Raw genomic sequence first — 9957 nt, 5'->3', positions numbered from 1 at the left:
GGCGGTGCTCCCCCGGTCCTCTGAGAGGCAGCTTTGGAGACCTCCTTCATCGTCTCGACCATCCGGTCATACTTGTTCTAGAGGGCTTCGAATTGCTCCATCATCACGTATTCTTGCGCTTCGGGAGAGGGCGGAGGATCACTACCTTCGCGTACTGAATATCCGCCTGAGCTTGGGTACCTTATGGATACTTCCCGGTCGTCATTGCCCCTTTCTCGTCCTATCTCTGCCGAGGGAGGGAGCCCCCCTAAAGGTTCTTCCCCCATGTCCATGTTGGATGCCGCTCTCGTCCTCTTGCGGTTGTAGGTTCTCCCCACCATTACCGTCGTTCCCACAGACGGCGCCAATCTGTTGCTGCCAAAAAACCCCGCTAGTCGAACCTACACAAACACAGAAGACGGAGGCCCGGAGCTTTATCCGGGGTTAGTCCTCCGACGCTCGAGTCAGGGTCGGCCGCACAGTTCAATAAGGGAGTAATGGTGAGGGTATTAGAACTTACCTCTTTCCTTCTTCTCGGCCTCCTTATATGCTTCTTCGGGGCTAGGGTTTCCTCTTGCCTTCTGGGGTCCACCTTCCTCTCTCTCCCAGTCCTGCTCTAATACCTCTGTCCTCCTTGTGGGGAATATTCCCTCATGCAAACGACGTGACAGAGCGTGATAGAGTCTTCATACTCCCTACCTGACGGGCGACACGTGTCCCGGTGGGCGACGCGTGTCCTCACCCTACTGAGCCGTATGATTTGGCTGTATCAGCCCTACAGCTGAGAGCCTCATACTCAACCGGTATGCAGGGATTCTAATGCTGATTATTTGCACCCAATCAGTCAGAAATCAATGGGGTCTACCATTGGGTATTAAGGTTTAAATGAATTTTCAGCTTATGAGGGTTCAGCCAAACAGGCCTTAAGGACTTTTTTGACTGAAATATAAAACCCAATTGTGCCATTGTTATTCCTTCTTTTGAATTGTACTTTAATTCACTAAGATGACTAGTTGCATGTAGTAATGTACATGCATGAGTAAATTGAGTTCAGAATTGAATTCCTGGGGTGATATGCAGCACTAGTTGCTGAATTTGGAGCTTCAGAATGGGTTCATAGACCCAGGATTCACTCTGACCCATCTCTGGGAGCTCTAAAAGTTTGGGAATTCAGCATGCATGGTTATGATTTAGCAATTGATGTAGTAATTGCAAGAATGTCTAGTTAAATTGAGGTTTAAGTATAAGATTCAATCTTGCTGAATTTTTACAAGTGAAATTGAAAAGTTTTTCTTAGAAATCTACTTCATACTTGTAATTCTTCCTCAATTAAGCTTAATTGGAGCTGAAGCATGACCAATTCATGTTTCCTAGCATGATTCAACCCCAAATGAATCAGTAAAAGGAAGGAAAAACCAAGGCTTGCATTCCAGCAACCCCAAGTTGCTGAAATTGGGCTGAAAATAGGCCAATTCTATAATTCCCACTCTTTTCTTTGGATTCCCTCTCAATTGAATAGGGCTGGAACATGGTTCAGCCATGATTCTTAGGGCTGTCCAGCTCTAAGGAACCCATGATTAATGATATGCATGGGCAGGTTGTGGACTTTATGTAGAAATTTGACACCATGTTAGCTTGGGTTGTTGCTTGCTGTAATAAGTGGTCAATTGGGTTGGGAAGTGACCTTGCAGGTATGGTATGATCCCTCCATACTGATGACGGTATTGGATTTAAGCCTTGTGCATAGCCCAAGCAGAGCAGGTACAGCATGGCTGAGAGCAGGCCGGTAGAAAATTTTGCAGACAGTATGCACCGACAAGTGCCTGCGGCCGGCCAATGGCACTATAGCCCACCTTCCGGTGGAGTGTCTGCAGGCCTTTTCAGCCTCTATTTTTATTTTTGATGCCCTACCCCTTGTGGGTCATGCTACACATCCTTTAATCAAATTTGGCCATATAGGGTGGGACAACATGGAGCATCTTTGAGGCTTGAAGACTACGGTGTGTGTTGTTGCTTGCTGTAATAAGTGGTCAATTGGGTTGGGAAGTGACCTTGCAGGTATGGTATGATCCCTCCATACTGATGAGGTATTGGATTTAAGCCTTGTGCATAGCCCAAGCAGAGCAGGTACAGCATGGCTGAGAGCAGGCCGGTAGAAAATTTTGCAGACAGTATGCACCGACAAGTGCCTGCGGCCGGCCAATGGCACTATAGCCCACCTTCCGGTGGAGTGTCTGCAGGCCTTTTCAGCCTCTATTTTTATTTTTGATGCCCTACCCCTTGTGGGTCATGCTACACATCCTTTAATCAAATTTGGCCATATAGGGTGGGACAACATGGAGCATCTTTGAGGCTTGAAGACTACGGTGTGTGTACGGATTAGTAAGGATTTGCATGGCTCGGTATAGAACTTATACAGAGATTGGCTAGGTGTTACTACATTTGACTTTACGATACACTATTGACTTAGGAACTTAAGTCACCAGACTAGAACACGAAGTTGATCAAGGGAATCAATCGTACTTTGTGCTTAGGTATTGAAGTAAGTGGGTGCTAAATTAATTTGCGGAGTTTTTCCTTTTTTTTTACTTTTTGCATGATCATGTGTTGTGATTGATTTGTTTTTTATTATTGTCATTATTATGTGAAAGTGATATTGTGAGATTGTGGAATCAGATACTGACTATGGAGGTAAGAATATGAGACGGGACATAGTGGGGCTAAAGGAGGAATTCCGACACCGTGTGCCCAATGATTATGATTATTTTTTATGAATGAATGGTGGATGGAAAACATCATTTAGACTGCACTGGGTTAGGTTATCGTAACACAGGTACTACAACTCCTTGTCAGTAGGGGTAATATATTGACTAATCCCAACTCATGTTGTCTGATCAAGAATGCATTTCGCAGTATGACAGAATGTATCCAATGGCGGATGCAGCATGGTGTGATGTACTTTACATGTGATTGTTGGGTTTATTAACCTAGTGTTAGCTAGGGCTCCACAATAGGGTTCTAGGCCTTGAATCCTAGATGGCGACTCCAAAAATCATGCTTTTCTAGTCCTCCATGGACACCAGATATGTTTGGAGACATCACCTTGCAAGGCACACATGTAAGAGGAAATAAGCGGAAAAATGTCAAAAGGAAATATTCCATAGGAACCCTAAGGGAATGAAGGAGAAAAAGGGGGAGGGGTAACCTCTCTCTCTCTCTCTCTCTCCCCATCCCGATCCCATCTGTCCCCCTTATAGGTACATCCAATTTCGAGGAATGAAATTTCTTGTAAGGAGGGAGGAATGTGATACCCGTATCTTAAATTTTCTCTTTGGGACTAAATGTAGATGAGACACAGGAGGATACTAGTACCAATGAGTATTGGGTAACAGTTGTATTTTGCCAAGAACAGAAGGATGACCCCACCTATACTTGCCACTCATGCTCTAAGAATTGGAATGGTTTCAAAACACAGAAAAGGAGGTCAATATAAGCCTTCAAACCTTAAAGGAAATTGTCCAAACCCCAATAGTAAAATACACATAGGGGTCCACCCTCCCAACCTAGCCCCATGTTTAGGAAATGAAATTATACATGCATGTTGAGGGTTTAGGGTGATCATGCGTAGAATTGGTGGCCATTACATGAACCCCAACCAAAATCCTCAAAATGCGGGTTACATAGACTTCTAAAACAGGAAAATGAGTAAATTTTGTGACTATATTATGAAATTCACTAATTTCACTAACCCTAAGATAAGTGAGTGTGTGAGTTCTCCCTATATTTAAACCAACTCTATAATCATAAACCTAAACCTTTATTTCTGGACCAGACCAATTTTTGGGCCCTTTCCTTATAGATTGGCCTACCCATTGGGCCCTAGGCTCTAATCCTAGGTGGTGATTCCAAATCTTATGATTCTCAATCCCCGAAGTTGTACCATTATTAGTATTCTTTTCAAAAACCCCTAAGGGAAGAAAGAAAGCCTCTATGAAGTAGGCCCCTACGTGTCTCCAAGTCGGGATGCGGTAGTGCGGGGCCCATGGATGCACCTGAAAGAGTGTCGGGATCATGGTCGAACCCTTTAGGGGGTGTTTGGTTCGATAAATCAAATGGTGTATGTATCGGATATGAACGCCAATCTTTTGATAGACATTCTTCTGAATTATGTTTCTTTTTGAAAAATCGTTTGATTCCCTTGAGGCTAGTATATGTTTCTCGCGGGTTGAGATATTGGCTTCCATAGAGAACGTCTTTCCTCTTTCTCCTTTTATACTAGGTGGTAAAAAGGTTGCTCAAATTTGAGTTTAAGTGTTGAGGTAAACTCAGATTTGGTACACATCCTTTGTAATATGGTCATTCATGGGAAGTAGGATGCTCACTTATGAGGGTCATCCTAGTGGAACCAAACAACTCCAAAAATTAAGAATTATCATTCTAAAGAATGTCATCCCGAACATTTACCGAACCAAACACCCCCTTTACAATACTCGGAATACAAATTCTTTCAATACGAACTAAACTTTGATGGTTTGTTAAATTTGCAATCATAATAACAATTATTCATGTAATTTCTATATTCTTCAAAAGGCGGATTTAGTTAGTTTTATGCCCAACATTTCAAAATAAAACCTTAATTTTGTAAGATAATAAACTCGAGGAAGAGTATAACAGTTATCTGAAATTGTATTTCATTAATAAAAAATGAAAATGTATGATGAAAATGCCTCAGTATTAGATGATGTAAGAACTTTCAATATCGTAGTAATCCTTTTTTAATCAGAAACAAATGGAATTGGTGTTGAGTTGTATCAGATTGATACTATCCTAAGGTTTGTAAACACCCCTACTTGTGCAACCGAGTTGACCATTGTATTATACATCCAAGATAAAACAACTACAATCACATAAGGTGCACTTCAATATTTGATTACACAAGGACGTCCGAAGGCTATACTTATTATCAGACACTAAGAATACAGGATACACAAAGTGACTCAGAAGAACAGAACACAGAGTTGGGAAGAACAAAAACACTTGTTAAAAAACCCCTTGCCAACCAATGTGACCCACACTCTCACCTTATGTGATTGGCTTTCTATTGTTGGATTTATTACGACCATTGCATCATTTAAGAAGAAGGATTACTACGGAATTGTGGATTCTTACATCATCTGGTATTACAACATATTCAGATAGCTTGTATACTTTGTCCGTCTTTGGTTTTCCTACAAGTTTAAGGTTTTCAAATGCCCTTAATTGTGCAGCAGACTTAACCATTGGATTTATATCTCCAAGATAAAACCATACCCAACCAGATAAGGTGCACTCCAATATATGATTGCACAAGAAAGTCCGAAAGCTATACTTATTATTAGAAACTTAGAATACTAGATACACAAACTGACTTAGAAGAACAAAACACAGAGTTGTGAAGAACAAAAACACTTGTTAGAAAACCCTTTTTTTTTTAACATTTAAACCATCTATAATATATATAGACAATGCACATTTTCACTTTGGGTGTATCTCTACAAAGACAGATGTGTTTATATGTGTACAAGCATCCCTGTAATGCATGTATGTATACAAGTATCCCTATACACATACAAATGTGTATCTACGCTTGTGTATAGATGTAGGCCCACACCCATTCCCATACTCGACATGGGAAATATTTAAAAACTTTGACACAAAATAAAAATAAATCCAACAAGCTGCCAGTGGTATCACCACTAGCATCACTAGCACCCCAAGCAACAGATATCAAATTGAGGCCCTACCGCCGCATGAGCTACTCTTGCCACTATCCTTGCCATCGCCCCCACTACTATAGCAAATGGGTTATTATCTAAATAGTTAGTGATTGGTTTAAATCAATGGACATCAAGGATTCATTTAGAACCAAATTAATGGATTACAATTGAGTATAAATTTATCAAAACTTATACGTTGCTACATATTAACCAGAAAATAATCACTAGCAAGACCCCAAGAAAAAAGAAAAAAAAAAAGGGGGAATAAGGAAAGAAACCTAAGGCAGCATGGCAGTGGAAAAAATCCTCTACGACAGTTGTAGAGGCGGTGAGGATCCTAGCCATCGGATGGACCCCAGAATGCGTTGGGGTGCTTGCTAGGGTCCATTCGACGACTGGAACCCTCTCCACCCTCCACAGTTTGCCATAAAGGAAGGGGTGAAATAATTTCCTATGTTCCAATTGGTCCTGCATTAATTCAAGGGCTATGTTGCCTTTTAGGGAACCCTCTTCTAAATAATAGGAATAGTATTTTTTGTTTGCGAGAGTCAACTCCACTCACAAATAGAGGCACACGCCCTAGGAGGGGCACGCTGGTCATTGTGGACCCTTGTGTCTATGGTGTAGAGACTTCCCGTGGAAAGAAAAATTTGTCTAGAAAAATAGTAGAAAAGAACCCTGCAGTCTAGTGTTCCCTACACAGACACGACTCAATGTAAAGCCATGCACACTGGCTATTTATGAACACTGGAGTGACAGGGTTCCTTCCATAGAAGACATTATGGAGACCCAAGGATAAATATCTGACAAGAGAAAGTACCCACAAGAATCCAAGAGATTGTAAGCACTGAACTGATCGAGAGTAGTATTACTCTTCCCAAGATGCACATGAGAGAAAGTTGATGAGTCTACCAATGCAGCCACCATTCCACATTGTTGACTATTCGATTGGTTTTGCACATTCAATCTCGCTTCCATGACCCATCCAACTTGGCTAATCCAACATAAGATGACCAACATTCACTCTTTGCAGCCATTGCTTATATTAGCTAGAATAAGAGTTCGGATCAGGTCCTCGTACGAGAATCTGAGCATGATTCTCATATGTTTCTTGAATTGATGTGTGGATTTCACAAAAAAATCACTATTGGTATTACTTACAAAGCTTTTAACTTCCCCCCCTCTCTCTCTACTTAAATGTTACCCCCTATCTCTCTTCAGACTTAAATGCTGCACCTTCTCTCAATTTTATATATAAAAAACTCATCATCTATTTTTATTTTAATTAACCGATTTGAACAATACTGATACAAAACGAATCAAGACCAAATTAGGATGGTATTTTGGACTTTTGCTAAAACCCTATAGGGATTTGTGAATCCTAAGATGGTGGGTGAACTGTTCTGTATTAATGAGAAAAATTGTCTTCTTTTTTTATTTGATTGATCTGTATTGGTATCGACAGAGACTTTTTTTCTTAATTCTTTTTATCGCTAAATCAACATAGATCTAGATTGGTAATGAATTGATATCGACAGAGACCAATACCTAAAACTATTGTGTCAAACTGTGATTATAACAAAATTTTAAAAAAAGAAGGGAGAAATATCGAATGGTGTCAACCATATCGGCCAAAAATTGATACCGAAAACCGTTGTCCCAAAAAGAAATAAAAAAAAAAACAAATTTTTAAATAAAATTAAAAATAATAATAAGTAGATAAAAGGATTTTTTTTTATGATTGGCTAAGTGGGTTTTATAAAAAACAAATGTTAGTAAAAATAGAGAGAGAGAAGATGAATGAATTAAGAACATAGAAAGAAAGAGATAAAAATGTGGGCAAAAGGTGTCCGGTTACACCCTTATAGTGGAATCCACGCATCAGTACGAAAACGTATGATAACACAAGAGGATTTGATCCGGACTCGAAAATAATCATCGCCTAAAGACAACAACAACAATAATATCTAAAACCTATCTCAACTTTGTGGGTTCGGCTACATGGAGATTCAAAGCAAGGACAAGCACAAAGATCCATGTAAAAAGATTGACGGGTTATGGCTATTTATAATAAGTGTCGGTTGTCAATGTGACACGTCATTACAACTCAGTCACAGACTTACAACGATAGACTATAATAAGGTACCAGTTATCTACCTGACATACCATATTGATCAGTTAAGCCAACAAATCATATATGCATTATGTCCACCACAAAGAGAATCCATCACCCAACCTACTTTTTTAAGAGGAGGAATGAGGTAACGAATTCCTGACAGCCCTGCTAAGCACGAAAGTAACAACTCAGACAAACAACTCCGCATTGAAAACTATGCAATTAACACAACTCCATATTGAAAACTAGATACGTAACACAACTCCACATTGAAAACTAGAAAAACAACCCACAACTCGAGTGAAAGTTATCTGTGAATAGCAGTTCAATGCACCTGTATAAATCCAACACCATAAGCAAACCAATTGCAATGTTTTAATCAACACAAAACTCCACGACTCCACTAAATACAATGGAAGGGGGGGAAATGATTGCCCCACCCCTCATGAAAGCCGAAAATCCTATCATTGCTGATGCTTTTATTTGTACTCCTATTGGTCCATGCTGATGCAAAGGCTACGATGCCATTGAGATGTGTATCTGGGGCCAACGTTCTTTCTTCCCAAAATAATATTACAGAGCTAAAAAATTTCTTAATTATCAACACGCATGGATATCTCACCCTTAATTCCTCCCCTTTTGCTCTGATAAATGGTTGTCTTTGGGACTAGATAATATTGTGTCCAAGCTTACTTCTATGAGCAGACTTATGTCCAAGTGAAATTGGGAGGGTTTTGGTCATATTGACCATATTAAAAAAAAAAACTCCCGTTCTAGTTTCTTTCCCTTGAAGAGAATCTTAATCCTTGGATTCATGATCTAGAAGGTATTTCTAATAAGATTTCCTGGATTTTGGATGCCGAGGAACACTTCTAACCCCAAAAATCTGGACACTCTTACATCAATGACGGGATAAAAACACCAAATTTTATCATTCTATCACAAAGGTCAACTTGAACAGGAGGAAAGTGGACTCCATCTTGCTTCACAATAGAGAAAGACTTTCTACTCCCTATGCTATTGCCTCAGAATTTGTCTCCTTCCTAGCCAATATGTTTTTACTTCTAACTCACTTGACCCTTCCTTCATTGAATGCCTTTCCCCCCTCCGGAAATTTTTGATTGTTCCACTTTAACAGTCATCCTTCTCTCTCAGAAATCAGAAATACTGTATTGTCCATTGGTCCTTTCAAAGCTCCAGTGGTTCAGATGGTTTTCAGGCAATCTTCTTTCAAAAATTATGGGAATTCATGGGTACTGATATCCTCAACTTTGTTAGTGAATTCTTCATATTTGCCTCCCTTCCTACTGGGACTAATCACACTCTCATCTGCCAGATACCAAAAAAGGATCATGCCTCTACTGCTGGGAACTTTAGACCAATAAGCCTTTGTAATGTTACCTATAAGTTTGTTGCCAAAATCCTTGCCACCCACCCGCCTCAAGCATCACCTCAACTGCTTCATTTCCCCTTGCTAAGCGGCATTTTTCCCAAGCTATTAGATTACAGATAATGTGATCATTGCACAAGAAATTTTTCATTTCCTAAAAAGAAAAAAAGGTAAGTCGAGTTTTGTTACAATAAAACTGGATATGACAAAGGCAGATGATAAATTGGAGTGAGACTTCTTACTAGCCATTTTTAAATTCCTTGGTTTTGGAGAGAAGTGGAATGATCTGATTAACCATTTTATGAGTACCACTTCTTTCTCCATCAAACTAAATGGCTTTGCATTTAACCATTATATGCCTTTAGAGGAATCCGGCAAGGATGCCCCTTCAGCCCATTCCTATTTATTGTTGCCATGGAAGGCCTTTCCAGACTCTTGCAGCATACATAGATCTCAATCTCTTTAAAGGGATAAAAATTGCTAAACATGCTCCTGAAATTACACACCTCTTTTTGCAGATGATACTTTTATCTTTTGCAGAGCCACACCGAGGATCTAGAAACTATAAAATGCATCCTAGACATGTTCTCCAACCTCTCAGGCTTCACAATTAATTTTGAAAAAATTGGGTTGGCTTTCAGTTCTAACATTGATAATGTCACTAGGAATCATCTTTATAGAATAATAAGTATTAAAGAAATGAACAATGAGACCAC

Source organism: Macadamia integrifolia, unplaced genomic scaffold (genome assembly GCF_013358625.1).
Source record: "Macadamia integrifolia cultivar HAES 741 unplaced genomic scaffold, SCU_Mint_v3 scaffold927, whole genome shotgun sequence".
Lineage (NCBI taxonomy): Eukaryota > Viridiplantae > Streptophyta > Magnoliopsida > Proteales > Proteaceae > Macadamia > Macadamia integrifolia.
Note: the sequence above shows the minus strand (reverse complement) of the source record.